This window comes from Urtica dioica, chromosome 3, assembly GCF_054948205.1.
Source record: "Urtica dioica subsp. dioica isolate 48M chromosome 3, U.dioica_male_clone48M_v1_H2, whole genome shotgun sequence".
Lineage (NCBI taxonomy): Eukaryota > Viridiplantae > Streptophyta > Magnoliopsida > Rosales > Urticaceae > Urtica > Urtica dioica.
The window spans coordinates 15,297,089-15,314,125 of NC_142758.1; positions in this window are offsets into that span (position 1 = coordinate 15,297,089).

The following is a 17,037-nucleotide window of genomic DNA, read 5'->3' on the forward strand; positions in this document are numbered from 1 at the left end:
TCAAGTGTGGACCTTGGTGCCAAAACAAAAACGAAAGAAAAACTTAGAGAGAGAGAGAGAGGAGATGGGCGACAAAGCTATAGAGAGAAGCTCTCAATCTCTAAAACTTTTGAATGAATAAAATGAGAGGAATGAGTGCTCTATTTATATGAGAGGGTTTACCTTCAATAAGGTAGTTTCCTCTTCTATAGAATACTATATATTCATGAGCAAATATTTCCCTTTTTCTATCCAAGTCACACTACCAATAAGGGCATTCATGACTCCTTGGATTTCTTTCCTCTTTTATCATTTGCTCTCTCCTTGCTTGTTTGGACGATTTCCTTACCTTCCTCATGGAGGAAATTTGTTTTCTCTTTTTCTTTTGGCAAGTCTCTTCATACATTAATACACAAAATAATCTCTCTTTTTCTAGCTATGTTGGGCGGCCAAGTCATCTAGAATGGGCTTCTAGAAGTTTCTTCATTTATTCATTACAACATAAGAAAGGCCCATTAAGAATTTTCAAGTAAAATTCTATGATATGAAATTAATCCACAAGGCCCAATAAACTTGTTATGGTCGAGTGATAATATGTCATCATATGACAATGTCAAAAAAATTTATTGACATTCATTTCATCCTATGTCCAAAAAGACAAAATTACCATATTGATAATTTTCGTAAAACTTGTCTCGTTCTTGTTTTGACTTAGCTTCTAGTTTAACTATTCCTACTCGATATGATTTGTGACAGTAACCACATGGATCCAAATGAACAAAGCTTGAGCTAAAATACTTGGACTCAAAAGTTCACAAACGATTTCAAAATTTAGCTTAATGTCAACTGACTCCACTAAAGAGTTGACACTGAGAATCTTTCGGTTCAAATGAATTTATTTTCTACTCAAGAATTCAACTATATTATGATGAGTGGATCCACTGAATATTATATATGTTTACGGTTCATTAATATCATCAGCTAGTCGGGATTTACAAAATTACCATTTTACCTTTCTAGCTATTATTTCCTTGATTCCTTTGTCGCGTGTGAATAAGTTGGAAACAATGTATTGACGAGGAGCTAACAAACCACGTTCTTTCATCCAAAAGAGTCATGACTTAATTTGGTCACTGGCCAGTTCATTTATTCACATTCCAAGGAACAAAGCATGAGGTGATATACATTGCATTTCAGCAATCTTGAACATGAATTCCATATCTATGAGATCTTCACAAAGTTACTCATGACATCTTCATAACTTAGTACTTCACCAATAGGTCCTGTTAAGAATCACATAGTGAATCCGAACTCTGACTTTCTCAAATGAGAATACGTAAGCTATGAAATTACATGTCTCAATTCAGGATTGAGGTCAGCATGATGCAATAAATACGTAGTGACTTCGAGACATAAAAGGTTAAATGGTTTGTTTTTATCTTGTCTCTAGAAGTGCACTGGTCAATTCAGTACCTTCACAAGATACCTAGAAGAATTATAGAGTCTCCAACTCTCAATGTCCCTTAACAAGACATAATAAATTCTCCTAACAATCGTATTGCGATCAATAGTCCTTTGACACTTAGATTGCGAATATATTGTTTTAAGCGAACCATGAAGAGTTTGTTTATGCAAATCTACATTTGTCTCTTAATATGTTGTTTGGTTTGTTTATGGACTAAAGACTAAGGTTTTATCATAAAGCTTCAGATAAGGAAGAATGAATGAACGTTTCAACATTTATTAATAAATAAGTAATTACAAGCAAGGGTCTTCGTGAGACTTTATTACATCAAATGTACATAAGTAAAGACTAGAAATCTTCTTGTGGGCACCATTGACAACAGAGGTTTTGTTTCCTATCTAAGTAGTTTTCTTTTTCGAGTTTTTTTGAGGAACGGATGATCGAGAGAGGTTTAAGAGACGTGTTTGCTGAAGTTTAAACAAGTTTATGATTTAAGTTTTTAAGATTTGATAAAATCCAAACATGTTATAAACGAAATGACAATCTACTCCCTCAAGAGAAGGCCGCAAAAAGTCTCCTTTTATAAGTAAATGACACATCATTAATGCTTAGCCATGATGTCAATACACCAATTTTGACTAGCTAACTTTTAAATTGGTTTGTTCACTCACATCCTTTCGCAGAGCCTCAAGGGAGGATTACTAGGGATTGAGTCTAAGTGTGCAACAAACCACTTAGTCCAAAATGTCAACTTTGAAAAAACAATCCCCCAAGAAGAGGCCTTGTCTTCATCGTCTCACTCTCGGACGTTGCTCATTGAGCAATGATCAAAGCAAAAATGCCATAGATACTCCCACAGAAGAGAGGGCCACAAGAGTGACTCTTAGTCTAACATTAATTGCTTCTTTCATTAGTGTTGGGGATCGTGGGTTACAAACAACAAGTATAACCCTCCCACTTAGTTTTTGGAGTTGGCACATCGTCTTTATAAGTTCGGAAATAAATTTCGTAGTTATAGAGCGATAGAGTAGACTACTAGGAAGGAATCCTAGATCTTCATATTCGGAAATTTTCCTATTTTATATTCGGGAAAGTGCATGAGGGAAGTGTGAACTTCGACTCACTCGAACACTTGAAAGTTTGAGATTACACATCTTTTATTTTTCAGCTCGTCTACGAGAAGACCTCCCACTCAAATTTTCAAGAGCATATAGATTTTGAACCTATGTGATATAGATATAGTTTTGAAAACATTTTGAAAACTTATTTGATTTGGATGACAAAATATTTTCAAATTTTAAAACGAAAACGGGTTTTCAAAATTCAAACTAGTTTTGTGAAAATTCAATTTCAATTATGTTTATTATCTTATAAAAAAACACTTTTTCTCAATGAAACTTTTTCATTAGAGGTCTATAACTCATGGAGTGGGGTCCTAAATTCGGAATTCAATAATTGTAAATAACTGGACATTTGGAACAACTGCGCGCTTCGGAGTAAAATCGCCATAACTGGCGGCTCCAATGTCCTTTTGACAAAAATTCAATGGAAAGAGGACAAACAGACCTTTAATTTGATTCAAGAATTATTAAATTTCAAATTCTGAGATGAGAGTTATGCCACTTTTACTGCGGGTTTTCTCGAGCTCGAAGAAAACTAGAAATAATTAAAGTTCGGATTTGAGTGCAGAAAAGAATCGTGTGTAACGGAACGTTTTAGAGAGTTGTTAAAGCTTTTATATGTGTTTTATTAACATGGTATAAAAGAAAATAACAACAAACATAAAACGAAATGAGTAAATAAACAAAACTAGCAAGACAATATAACTAGTCACAAAATTACTCGAAATTTTCTCAAACTTTAAAAACACGTTTTTCATTATAAAAAAATTAAAAACTTTTAGAACTGATTCTAATGTGTTTTAATAACATCCCAAAGTCATAGAAAATCAACATGATTTTTAATTTAAAGGCATGAGCAATAAATTAAAAAAAATCTAAGAAAACAATTCTAACTTGTCTCAAAATTAGTAAACTTTCGAAAACGATTTTCAAGCTCATAGTTTTAATTACATGTACATGCATATCTTTAACCATAGCTCTGATACCATTTCTTGGATTTGATCTAGGGTTAAGAAAAGATTTAAGCTTCGAGCAAGCGGCGGAATTTAAAAATTTTCTTTTAAACAAGTAAAACGATTTTATAAACCTACACAAAGACCAAGCACATGTTTATATTTAAAACTATCTAAAAGCAGTACTCGTTTTCTAACCTTTGATAAGGTTGAAACGTTGAGAAGCCTTAGGAAGGTTGAAACGTTCGTCTGTCCACGCAACTCTTCTTTCTTTGTTCTTCGGGAAACTTGAGTAACCACGAAAGTTTCTATCACATAAATCACTCGAGATTAGAAGGAATTAGTGTGTGGGCACTTTTAAACACGACGACTCAAGAACAAGTCTTGGGGTCAAAGAGCTAAAACACTAGGTCAAATGTGGACCTAGGTGCCAAAAAAAAAGCGAAAAGAGAGTTCTAGAGAGAGAAAGAGGGGCGACCTCAATGTCTAGAGAGAGAGGCTCTGGATCTCTAACTTATGTGGGATGAATAAAATGAGAGGAACAAGGGCTCTATTTATAGGAATTACCTTCAACAAGGTAGTTTCGTCTTTTATAGAATATCATATATTCATGAGCAAATATTGCCCTTTTTCCCTTAGAGTCACACGGCCAAGAGAGTCTTCATGACTCCTTGTATTTGTTTCCTCTTTTATTTTGCTTCTCATTGAATTGTGTATGCCACCCATCCCACTTTCCTCATAGAGGAAATTTATTTCCTCTTTTTCATTTGACAAGTATCTTCATACATCAATCCACAAAATAATCTCCCTTTCTTTGCTATGTTGGACGGCCATATAGGGCTCCTAGAAGGTGTTTCTAGGTTTTTCAAGTAAAATTCCATGAAATGAAATTAATCCTCAAGGCCCAAATTCCTTAGATTGGCCGCGTGTTTATATGTCATCGTATGACAATGTCAAAAACTTTATTGACATTCATTTCATCCTATGTCCAAAAAGACAAAATTACCCTTTAGACAATTTTCGTAAAACTTGTCTCGTTCTTGTTTTGACTTAACTTCTAGTTTAACTAATCCTACTCGATATGATTTTTGATAGTGACCTCATGGATCCAAATGAACAAAGCTTGAGCTAAAATACTTAGACTCAAAGGTTCACAAACTTTTTCCAAGTTTAGCTTAATGTCAACTGACTCCACTAAAGAGTTGACCCTGAGAATCTCTCGGTTCAAATGAATTTATTTTCTACTCAAGAATTCAACTTAATTATGATGAGTGGATCCACTGAATATTGTCTATGTTTACCCTTCATGAATATCATAAACTAGTCGGGATTTACAAAGTTACCATTTTACCCTTTTAGTTGGTATTTCCTCAACTCATTTGTCGCTTGTGAATAAGTTAGAAACATTGTATTGGCGAGAAGCTAACAAACCACGTTGTTTCATTCAAAAGAGTCATGACTCAATTTGGACACTGGCCAGTTCATTTATTCACATTCCAAGGAACAAAGCATGAGGTGATATACATTGCATTTCAGCAATCTTGTACATGAATTCCATATCTACGAGATCTTCACAAAGTTATTCATGACATCTTCATAACTCAGTACTTCACCAATAGGTCGTGTTCAGAATTACATAGTGAATCCGAACTCTGACTTTCTCAAATGAGAATACGTAAGCTATGAAATGACATGTCTCATTTCAGGATTGAGGTAAGCATGATGCAATTCATACGTAGTGACTTCGAGACATAAGAGATTAAATGGTTTTTTCTTATTCTGTCTCTAGAAGTGCACTGGTCAATTTAGTACCTTCGGAAGATACCTGGAAGAACTATAGAGTCTTCAACCCTCAATGTCCCATAACCAGACATCGTAGATTCTCCTAACAATCGTACTGACATCAATAGTCCTTTGATCCTTAGATTGCGAATATATTGTTTTAAGCAAACCATAAAGAATTTGTTCATGCAAATCTACATTTGTCTCTTCATATGTTTTTAGGTTTGTTTATGGACTAAAGACTAAGGTTTTATCATAAAGCTTCAGACAAGGAAGAATGAATGAACTTTTCAACTATTATTAATAAATAAGCAGTTACATGCAAGAGTCTTCGTGAGACTATATTTCATCAAATGTATATAAATAGACACTACTAATCTTCTTGTGGGCACCATTGACAACAAATAAAGGGTTCATGGCCTCGTCGACGTTTGGAACTACTTTCAAATACTTAAGGAATTTTCTAAGCCATAAAACGTCTTTGGATGCTTCACAAATAGCCACATATTCTGCTTCCATTTCGGAGTAAGCAAAGTAAGATTGCTTGATACTCCTCCAAACCACAGATCCACCATTTAGGATGAACATGGATTCTTAAGTGGATTTCCTAGAATCGTTATCTGCTTGAAAATACGAGTCGGTATATCCGGTCATAGTCAGGTCAGTACCTGAATATGTAAGCATCAAGTTCCTAGTTTTCCTAAGATACTTAATAACATGCTTAACATCAACCTAGTGCTCGGATTCAGGGTCGGATTGAAAACGGCTTACTACGCCAACTGCAAAAAAGATATATGGTCTAGTACAAAGCATTGCATGTTGTCAATGGTGCCCACAGTAGTCTTTACTTATTAACATTTGATGTAAAAAAGTCTCATGAAGACTCTTGCTTGTAACTACTGAATTATTTATAAAAGTTGAAACGTTCATTCATTCTTCCATGTCTGTTTGAAGCTTTATGATAAATTCATTTGAACCGAGAGGTTCTCAGTGTTAAATCTTTAGTGGAGTTAGTTGACATTAAGCTTAACTTGGAAAAGGTTTATAAAGAATGGAATTCATATTTATTTTTCAAATTCTTTTGTCACTTATGCATGTATGAAGAATGCTTGTTTCTACATTTATCCCACGCAACCTTTTCTTTTAGACACTGAAGAGAGCCAAATATGATCAAACTTTGTGATTCATCCGATCTAATAAAATCAAAATATCTCTGGCACTTAAAACTTGGTCATATCAGTCTTGACAAGATTAATAGACTTGTGAGGGATTGTCCACTCCAAGCCTCTGCAATAGGTTCACTACCTACTTGTAAATCTCGTATAGAAGGAAAAATGACTAAGCGACCTTTCTCCGCTAAGGGTCGAAGAGCCACTGAGTTGCTGGAACTTGTACATTCTTATGCATGTGGTCCGCTCAGTACACAGCCATGGGGAGGATACAAAAACTTCGTTACCTTCACCGGTGATTACTCAAGATACGGTGTTTTCTATTTGCTCAAACACAAATCCAAGACCTTTAACGTATTTAAGGTCTTCCGGGCTTTAGTGGAAAAGTAAACTAGCTAACAGATCAAAATGCTTCGATCCGATCGAGGTGGTGAGTATATGTCTGGAGAGTTCAATGATTTTCTTAAAGAAGAAGGCCTCGTTTCTCAGCTTACAGCACCTGGCACACCTCAACAAAACGGAGTGTAAGAGAGAAGGAACCGAACTCTAATGAAGGTGGTTAGATCAATGATGAGTTACTCATCACTCCCTCTTTGCTTTTGGGTATATGTCCTAAAAAATGGCTTATATTTTGAACCAAGTTCCGTCTAAAACGCTTTCTGGTACTCCTTATGAACGATGGACAGGCCGTAAAGTAAATTTAGGCCACATCCGAATTTGGGGTTGCCTAGCACATGTGCTAAGGCAAAAGACTAGCAAGTTGGCTAGTAGGTCAGAATTGTGTCTTTTGTGGGATATCCAAAGGAAACAAAAGGTTTCATATTCTATAGTCCCGAGGACGACAAGACTTTCATTAGCACGAACACTCGTTTCCTTGAGGAGGACTTTATGAAGGATGTTAAATCTAGAAGCAAAATTGTGCTTGAAGAAAAGTTGGGTGAGGATACTTCTACCTCATTTGTAAGAACTGTTCTTACCCCAACTGAAACACAACATAACTCATTAGAACCTTGTCAAGTAGTACTTCGACGTAGTGGTAGGGTTTCTCAAAACCTGACAGGTACATGTGTTACGGGGATAATCTTGTAGTCGTCTCTGACATGGATGACCCTGTTTCCTACAGCTATGCAATGGCTGGTTTTGAATCAAACCTTTGGTTTGACGCGATGAAAGTTGAAATGCACTCAATGTACGTCAACAAATTTTGGAAACTTGTAGACCTTCCCGAAGGGATTAAACCCATAGGGTGTAAGTGGATATATAAGAAGAAAATGGGTCCGGATGGGAACGTCGAGACGTTCAAAGCACGACTAGTGGCTAAGGGTTACACCAAAAAACAAGGGATTGACTATTAAGAAACCTTCTCGCCAGTCGCGATGCTTAAATCCATCTGCATACTTCTGTCCATAGTTGTAGCTCTCGATTATGAGATCTACCAAATGGATGTTAAGACTGCCTTCCTGAGTGGCAATCTTGACGAGCGCATTTATATGGCTCAACCAGCGGTTTCTTGGAAAAAGGTCAAGAGACCAAGGTTTGTGAGTTGCTTAAGTCCATTTATGGATTAAAGCAAGAATCTAGGTCATGGAATATTAGATTCGATGAAACTGTGAAGAGCTTCGGGTTTTAGCAGTCAATAGATGAGCCATGTGTTTACAAGTTAATACACCAAGGCAAAGTTGTGTTGCTGCTACTGTATGTCGATGATATATTACTCATAGGTAATGATGTGGGTAAGTTATCTTAGGTTAAGATCTGGTAAGCAAAGCAATTTGATAAGAAGGATCTAGGAGAAGCCGCGTACATTCTAGGGATCCAAATCTTTCGAGATCGGAAGAACCGAACTCTGTTACTCTCTCAATCATCTGATATATTATAAGGTGATGGATTGCTTCTCAATTCAAGACTCCAAGAAGGGCTAAACACCCTTTAGGCATGGACTATCAGCCGTAGGAAGTCTCATGTATGCTATGCTTTGGACTAGGTCGAATATCTGCTTCGCAGTAGGTGTGGTAAGCCGTTTTCAATCCAACCCTCGACACGAGCAATGGATTGCTGTTAAGCATGTTCTTAATAAATGACATTGTCATATGATGACAAATGAAACAATATCACACGGTCAAGTTAAAGTTAATTGGGCCTTAAGGATTAATTTCATTTCATGGAATTTTAAATGAAAATTCTTAATGGGATTTTCTTATGTTGTCATGAACAAATGAAGAAAAATCTAGAAACCCCTTCTAGAAGTTAAAACCGTCCATACCATAGAGAGAATAAGAGATTTATTTTGTGCATTGATGTATGAAGATACTTGCCAACAGAAAAAGAGGATTTTGGCCAATACATGGCAAGGGAGAAGCAAACAAAAGAGAAAACAAATCCAAGGTGTCATGAACACTCCTTGGCCGTGTGACATAAGAAGGAAAATGCAATATTTGCTCATGAATATGTGATATTCTATAGAAGAGGAAACTACCTTATTGAAGGTAATCCCTCCCCTATAAATAGATGCCTCATTCTCATTGTTTTCTCATTCCACATAAGTTAGACATTGAGAGCTTCTCTCTCTAGACCTTGTGGTGGCCGCCTCTCTCTCTCTCTATCTCTCTCTCTACTTTTCTTTCATTTTTGTTTTGGCACCTAGGTCCACATTTGACCTAGTGTTTTAGCTCTTCGACTGGTAGACTTGTTCTTGAGTCATTGTGTTTAAAAGTGCCCACACACTAATTCCTTTATTTCTCGAGTGATTATTGTGATAGAAACTTTCGTGGTTGCTCGAGTTCCCGAGGAAAGAAGAGAGATGTGCTGTGAGGGGTTGAAGAGCTAAAACACTAGGCAAATATGGACCTAGGTGCCAAAACAAAAACGAAAGAAAACTAGAGAGAGTTAGAGAACGGGGCGGCCAAGTCTAGAGAGAGAAGCTCTCAATCTCTAAAACTTTAGAATGAATAAACAATGAGAATGAGGCCTCTATTTATAGGGGATGGATTACCTTCAATAAAGTAGTTTCCTCTTCAATATAATATCACGTATTCATGAGCAAAATTTCCCTTTTTTTCCCTTTGAGTCACTCGGCCATAATGACTTCTAGAAGGCTTAGATTTTTTTCCTCTTTTGTTCTCTCCTTGCTTGTTGGCCGAATTCTCTCTTTCCTCATGGAGGAAATTTGTTTCCTCTTTTTCTTTTGGCAAGTATCTTCATACATCAATGCACAAAATAATCTCTCTTTCTCTAGCTATGTTGGGCGGCCTAGAGCATCTAAAAGGAGCATCTAGATGTTTCTTCATTTGTTCATGACAACATAAGAAAGACCCATTAAGAATATTCAAGTAAAATTATATGAAATGAAATTAATCCACAAGTCCCAATAAACTTGTTATGGCCGAGTGATAATATGTCATCATATGACAATGTCAAAAAATTTATTGACATTCATTTCATCCTATGTCCAAAAAGACAAAATTACCCTTTAAACTTAGCTTCAAAAACTTGTCTCATTCTTGTTTTGACTTAGCTTCTAGTTTAACTATTCCTACTCGATATGATTTGTGACAGTGACCCCATGGATCCAAATGAACAAAGTTTGAGCTAAAATACTTGGACTCAAAAGTTCACAAACCTTTTCCAGTTTAGCTTAATGTCAACTGACTCCACTAAAGAGTTGATACTGAGAATCTCTCTGTTCAAGTGAATTTATTTTCTACTAAAAAATTCAACGAAATTGTGATGAGTGGATCCACTGAATATTATATATGTTTACGGTTCATTAATATCATCAGCTAGTCGGGATTTACTAAATTACCATTTTACCCTTCTAGCTGTTATTTCCTCAACTCATTTGTCGCTTGTGAATATGTTAGAAACAATGTATTGATGAGGAGCTAACAAGTCACATTGATTCATCCAAAAGAGTTATGACTCAATTTGGACACTGGCCAGTTCATTTATTCACATTCCAAGGAACAAAGCATGAGGTGATATACATTGCATTTCAGCAATCTTGTAGATGAATTCCATATCTATGAGAACTTCACAAAGTTACTCATGTCATCTTCATAATTTAGTAATTCATCAATAGGTCGTGTTCAGAATTACATAGTGAATCCGAACTCTGACTTTCTCAAATGAGAATACGTAAGTTGTGAAATGGCATGTCTCATTTCAAGATTGAGGTAAGCATGATGCAATTCATACGTAGAGACTTCGAGACATAAGAGGTTAATAGGTTTGTTCTTATCTTGTCTCTTGAAGTGCACTAGTCAATTCAGTACCTTCGGAAGATACCTAGAAGAACTATAGAGTCTCCAGCTCTCAATGTCCCATAACCAGACATCATGGATTCTCTTAACAATTGTACTGAGATTAATAGTCCTTTGATCCTTAGATCGTGAATGTATTATTTTAAGCAAACCATGAAGAGTTTGGTCATGAAAATCTATATTTGTCTCTTCATGTGTTGTTAGGTTTGTTTCTGGACTAAAGACTAAGGTTTTATAATAAAGCTTCAGACAAGGAAGAATGAATGAACGTTTCAACTTTTATTAATAAATAAGCAATTATAAGCAAGAGTCTTCGTGACACTTTATTACATCAAATGTACAAAAGTAAAGACTACAACTCTTCTTGTGGGCACCATTGACAACACACGCGCCTTTCTCCCTCGCCCGCGCGTGCTCTCTCGTGCATGCCCTGCTGCCTTGGCCGAGCGCCCTGTTGCCTCGGTCGAGCGCCCCAACGCTGACCGGGCCTCCGTCAGCCGCGCGCCCCAGCGCCGGCCGGACCTCCAAGCCCCGGCAGGGCCTCACGCCCGTGCGTGCCCCGCTCCCGGCCGGGCGTCACGCCTCACGCGCCCCGCGCCTTGAGCGAAGACGCCTCCCGTGCGTATGCCGTGTCCCGTGCCCTGCCATCCGGTGGGCGTCAAGGGGGCTGGCCCAAGGCTTCCTCCAAAGCCTATAAATACTCCCTCATTATATCAACAACAACAACAAGAACAAGAACAAGAACAAGAACAAGAACAACAACAACAACAACAACAACAACAACAACAACAACAATAATAATAATAATAATAATAATAATAATAATAATAATAATAATAATAATAATAATAAATTATATCATAATTAGTCTAGCGTTACACCATCACCTTCCCTTAGCGCTTCGCGGAAGAACTTCTGCCCCCAGACAAGTCTCTGAGTCACCGCTGAGATCAACCGATTCGGGCCCATAGACGTCCACTTAATCGAACTCTTCGAGAAAAGACTCTGGCAAAGCCTGCAAAGCAGCATCAACACCTTCCTCCGGCACATCTGGAGCATCCAAGACGGGCACTCAGCACAGCCCAATAGAATTTAGCGTGTCGCCACCCCCGTCATCCAGGTTGATCACGAGGCGGGGCAAAACTTCTCTCGGCGCACCACGCCGACTTGCTCCCTCGTCCACGCCAAACCAAGTCAACGCACACACCTCCTTCCGATCCATAGGCTGAGTGAGGGATGCAGTCGCTCCCGCCTCGCCCACTTCGAGCAACTGCTCGACTCCACTTGGATCATTTTCCATGTGCACAAGAATCTTCTCCAATCCTAAAAATAGATCACTCTCTGCATGCTCAGAGTCTTGAAGCATGTGAGAAGAAATCCAACGAGGGATCTTCGGTTGAGAAGGGTAAAGGACGTGCAATTGTGAAAAATATGTAGAGCTGTGCTCTTTTTATAGGCACATAGGGGATGGAAAATTTGAATTCCAAAAAGTAGGAATCCTAATCCTATTCCAACAAGGGAGGGAAAAGGAACCAAGAAAAACAGGAAAAAATCCTCTCTGGGCCGACCACGCCAGGCGCGCGAGGCCAGTTGCACACGCACGACGTTCCCCTAAAAAAAAGCTTCGCGACGTGAAGCTCGAGGAGATCAATTTTCCTCCAACACACGGCGTAAAACAACTAAAGTTCATTGACCGGGCCTCCCGAGCGAAGAACTTGGGGGGCTAATGTTGTCGGTCGTTCTCAAAAAATCCAAAACATTAAATTTCAAGCGAATTGCATGAAACCTCGAACTCTAAAAGTCCAACGAGTCAGGTCACTAAAAAATCCACCAAGGTCCATAGACAGAAAACACCAATTCAAACGGCCCGAAAGTCCAAGCCCAAGCTCCCACACGGAGCATGGATTCTCCATCGCGCGCTCCTCAAAAAGAGTGCGCGCTCGGTGCATTCCTAAAAAGAGCACGCGTGTGGCGCGCAGAGCTCTTGGCATTACACGCCAGCCAACCTGCGCCCCGCGCGTCCGCGTAATACACTCGCGTGCTGCGTGCTTGCCCTGAAACCGCCACGAGCGCCCGAAACTTGCGGCCCGCTCCCCGAGGTGCATCCAGAGGTCCTCCTAGGCCTCCTCATCTATTATAAATATGTTTCCCAGTGAGGGGGAGAGAGACATTCATTCCTCTCCAAGGGTACTCGCTCTCAGAGTTCTGAAAAGCTGCCAAAGAGTTTTTGCGCACAATTTTCTCTGATCGAGCGCTTAATCTAGCACACAAGGTGCGTCCAAGATTTTCTACTGAAAATCCCCTATGTCTCCAACGCATAAACTACGCCCGGGATTTTCCATTGAAAATCCCCTACATCTCCAAAGAGAGAAAACATGCATTCTCTCTCGGGTCAATTGATCCTTGAGTCCCGAGACGTTGACGAGGACTCCTCCGCGCTCCGTCTACTTTCTCGAGCACACCTTCTAGGCTCCGCGCCTCACACAGCGTATACACAAGCCTTGAACTACGTTATGACTTAATCTCGCAACAAGGGTACGTAGGAAGCTCAGAAGAAGCACAGTCACACCCTCCATTCACCCTCTTCTCTCGTTAAGAGAACGTCTCTTACTGGAGGTAACTCAACTTGAGACTTTTGAGTTCGCGCACTTGGCTCGGGTGCGGCCACTTGGTCCAGCCTTGGGTCGAACCACCCAAAGGTTTAAATCGTTGTTCATTTTCGTGCGACAACAGTTTATAAGATTAACTTGTCAATTAATTTCTATTTTTAATAAGATTTCTTGTGGTAATTTACTTTGTTAATAAGATTCATTGTTGACATTGTTTTCCTAAATAAGATAAATTGTTGGTATTATTTTCATAAATAAGATTCCCTGTTATCGTTTTCGTTAAAAAGATTACCTATTGTAATTGTTATCGCTTATAAGAATAATTTTGTTATTTTTACCATCAATAAGATTAGCTATGAGATTAACTGCTATTTTTGTTACCCTTAATAATATTAATTATTGTTCTTGTTATTCGTTAATAAGATTAACTATTATTATTGTTACCGTGAACAAGATTAGCTATTGTTATTGATACCTTTAATAAGATTAACTATGAGAAGAACTATTGTTATTGATACCATCAATAAAAATAACTATTATTATTATTATTATTATTATTATTATTATTATTATTATTATTGTTATTGTTATTATAATTATTGTTGTCGCACAAAAATGAACAACGATTAAATACCTCGGGCGGTTCGATCCAAGGCCGAACCAAGTGACAGCGCCCGGGCTAAAAATGGGTCCTCATAGACCGAGCTGCACCCTCCAGACCCTGAGGTGTGTTTTGGGGGGTGTGACCGTGCCAAAGGTTGGCTGCCTACGTACCCTTTAGTCGAGATCAGGTCAGAACGTAGTTTAATTTGAATGGTGGGGGCTATCTTGGGCTCGGAGGCTTGAGAATCCAAGGCTTTAGAGTAGGACCCGACTTGTAGCTTCTAGTGAAGACTTTAGAGGGGTCGCTTGCCTCGTAGCTCGGAGTTCTAGCTCAAGGGCCAAGAAGTAGGAGAGGAGTGTGTATTGCAGAAGCTCGGGTCGCAGAAGAGGAGCGCGCTCCCTCTCGTGGAGGGGGGTCCTTGTATTTATGAGCCGAGGGAGGAGGAGAGCGCGCTCTTGGAATGTCACAAGAGCGCGGGAGAGGAGAGAGCTCTCGAGTGAGAGAGAAGTGGAGATGTGTTGGTATGAACCATGATGATTTTTCCTCCCCCTAGGGGGAGGGTATTTATAGCATTTGGAGGTGGCCTTGCCGGGTGGCCAGAGGCGGGGTGCGCAAGGCCTAACGCCTTGGCAGGCACGGGGCGCGCTGTCTGGATGGGCGCGGGGCGCACATGGTGTGAGTCTTGACTGGGCGCGGGGTGCCCGGCGGCAGGTGTGCTCGGCCGAGGCAGCAGGCCTCTCGGTCAGGGGAGCAAGAGCCTCCGACCGAGGCGGCAGGGGCACTCAGCCGGGGCAGCAGGATCCTTCGGCCGAGGCAGCAGGGGCGCGGGTGCGCGCACAGACTGGGACGACCGGGGGCGTGGGAGCACGCGCGGGCTGGGACGGCCGGAGCGCGGGAACGCGCGCGAGCCGGGACGGCCAAGGCGTGGGGGTGCATGCGGGCCGGGACGGCTGGGGTGCATGGCGCGCACGGGCCTGGCGCGCTAGGGCGCGCGCTCAGGCCCACTGGGCCGGGGGCGTAGATGCGCGCGCGGCCTGTGGGCGCTGGTAAGCTGGCGCGCGCGCAGGCCCATCGGGCCGTGGGTGCGCCAGGGCACTCGGGCGTAGTAAGCCGGGGCCCAATGGGCCTTCCGGCCGGCGAAGCCCGGCCAGCCTAGAATTGTTTTTGAATTTCCGGTACCCCGAAAATGACCGGTAACATTAGCCCCCCTAGTTTACGGCTTGCGGGACGCAAGTCGTGAACTTTAGAAAAGGAGAGGGCGTTGAGGTCATTTACCTTTGGTCGTGTGTGAACGCACACACACACATTTTTTTTGTTGGCCGGACCCTGAGGGGTCGGACCGGGCCGGCTGGGCAGAAAGGCCCGCTCGCGGCCTGACGCCAGCGGACTGGCGCGCGCGCGAGGCCGGCATGCGGGCCGGGCCTTGTGTTGCACGCGCATGGGGGGGGGGGAGGAGCAGGGTTTGTCTTTCCTCCCCTATAAATAGGAGAGCTCCCTCCCTTTCTATTCACACCTGGCAGCCTTTTGGGTAATTGGAAAATTCTTTTGAGTTTGAAATTTCCCTCTAGGTAGCCGACTTTTTTACCCTTTTTTTTAATGGGGAGTGAGCTTTTTTCCCATATTGATGATCCCAAGGTTGACTCTTCCTGCCCTCCCCAAGATTTTTGGGGGGCGGCCAAGGGTCCCTTTTAGGAACTCGACGAGATTCTCATTTTTGTCGAGGAAGACTCTGGTGCGGCCGATAAATGGCTCGCTGAGTTGGAGACTGACGCCGCGGCGGTAGCTGAGCTGGCGGGCCCCGGGAGTGGCCTACCTACCAGGTGCGGCCCCGAAGGGGAGGACGAAGGGTCCAAGGACTCGCGTTCGTCGCGGCTGGTGATCAACCTGGTTTCCCGTGACGCGTCCTTTGACGCCTCTTGCTCAAGCAGCGAGGTGAAGCGATGGTGAGTGCTGGGCTTCCCCGGGCGCCTAACTTAGATGCCTCGGGTGCCCAGCTTATGATAGTGTCGTTCGAATTTTTTCTGAACGAGATTTACTTCGACGACCCCCTAGGGTCGGGCTCAGAAGGCCCTGGAGAGGACTTGGAGGCTCCTCCCGCGAGGGGAAAGGAGAAGCGTAACAAAAAAGTGCTGGAGACGGCCTGGTCGGCTTTCGAGTCCGCCGAGTCTTCGGGCTATACCTATGCCAAGTCTCTGGAAAGGACTCGCATGTACGGAGTAGGCGACTCTGTTGCCCCCATCAGCTTAGACTGCAGGGGGATCGATGTCACGAGCACGCTCACTTCACGAGTCTTTAGCACGCTCTGGGAGACGTATAACATCCCTCCCTCAGTGGGGCTACTGAGACCTACCCTCAAGGACCGGCCCTCTCATCCAAGGGACGGGTATGCGGCTGTGACGATCGATAACCTTGTCTGCGGGTTGCACCTCTTGTTCCCGACAATCGTCGAGCAGATTCTGACCCGGCTAGGGGTCCATGCGTGTCAAATGAGCCCGGCGTTCTATCGCTTGTTGGCTACATGCTTCATGGAGTGCCATTGTCAGACGCAGCGTGCCATGACCGTGGATGACTTCCGCAATCTGGTTCCTGTCTTCCCGGCGCCAGGGCAGCCGGGGTTTCACATGGCTCGTGCACGTGGGTGTGGGTCTCATCGGATGCCTTTGGTGAGGCGCCCCTTCGCTTTGGTCATTTGGCCGACTTCCCATCGGAAGAGGGGGCAGCGGAGCTCCCCTTTGTGAGAGAGATATCGGGGATGTCGGAAGCCCGCAAGGCTAGCGAGCGGTTCCGTTCTCCCGAGCTGATGGCGCTTACCGGGTGGTTCCCGCCCTTTGCTCTGGGAACCGAGGAGGCGCGTCGGGTGACCAGGCCCTCGAGTCCCGAGGCTCACCCAGTCGCTCCTTCTTCTCGAGGTAATTTTACGGTTTTAAAATTTTTTTGTTTGACAGGAACCTGACCTTTGCTGCTTTGCCTCGTATAGCTGTAAAGAGGCGAGCTAGGAGACTGGCTTCCGCTTCTCGGGACCCAGAGTCGATGGCGGAGATTCGCTCTAGGGTCGCTGACCACAAGGCGGGGGAAGATCGTGCCGAGACTGCTGGT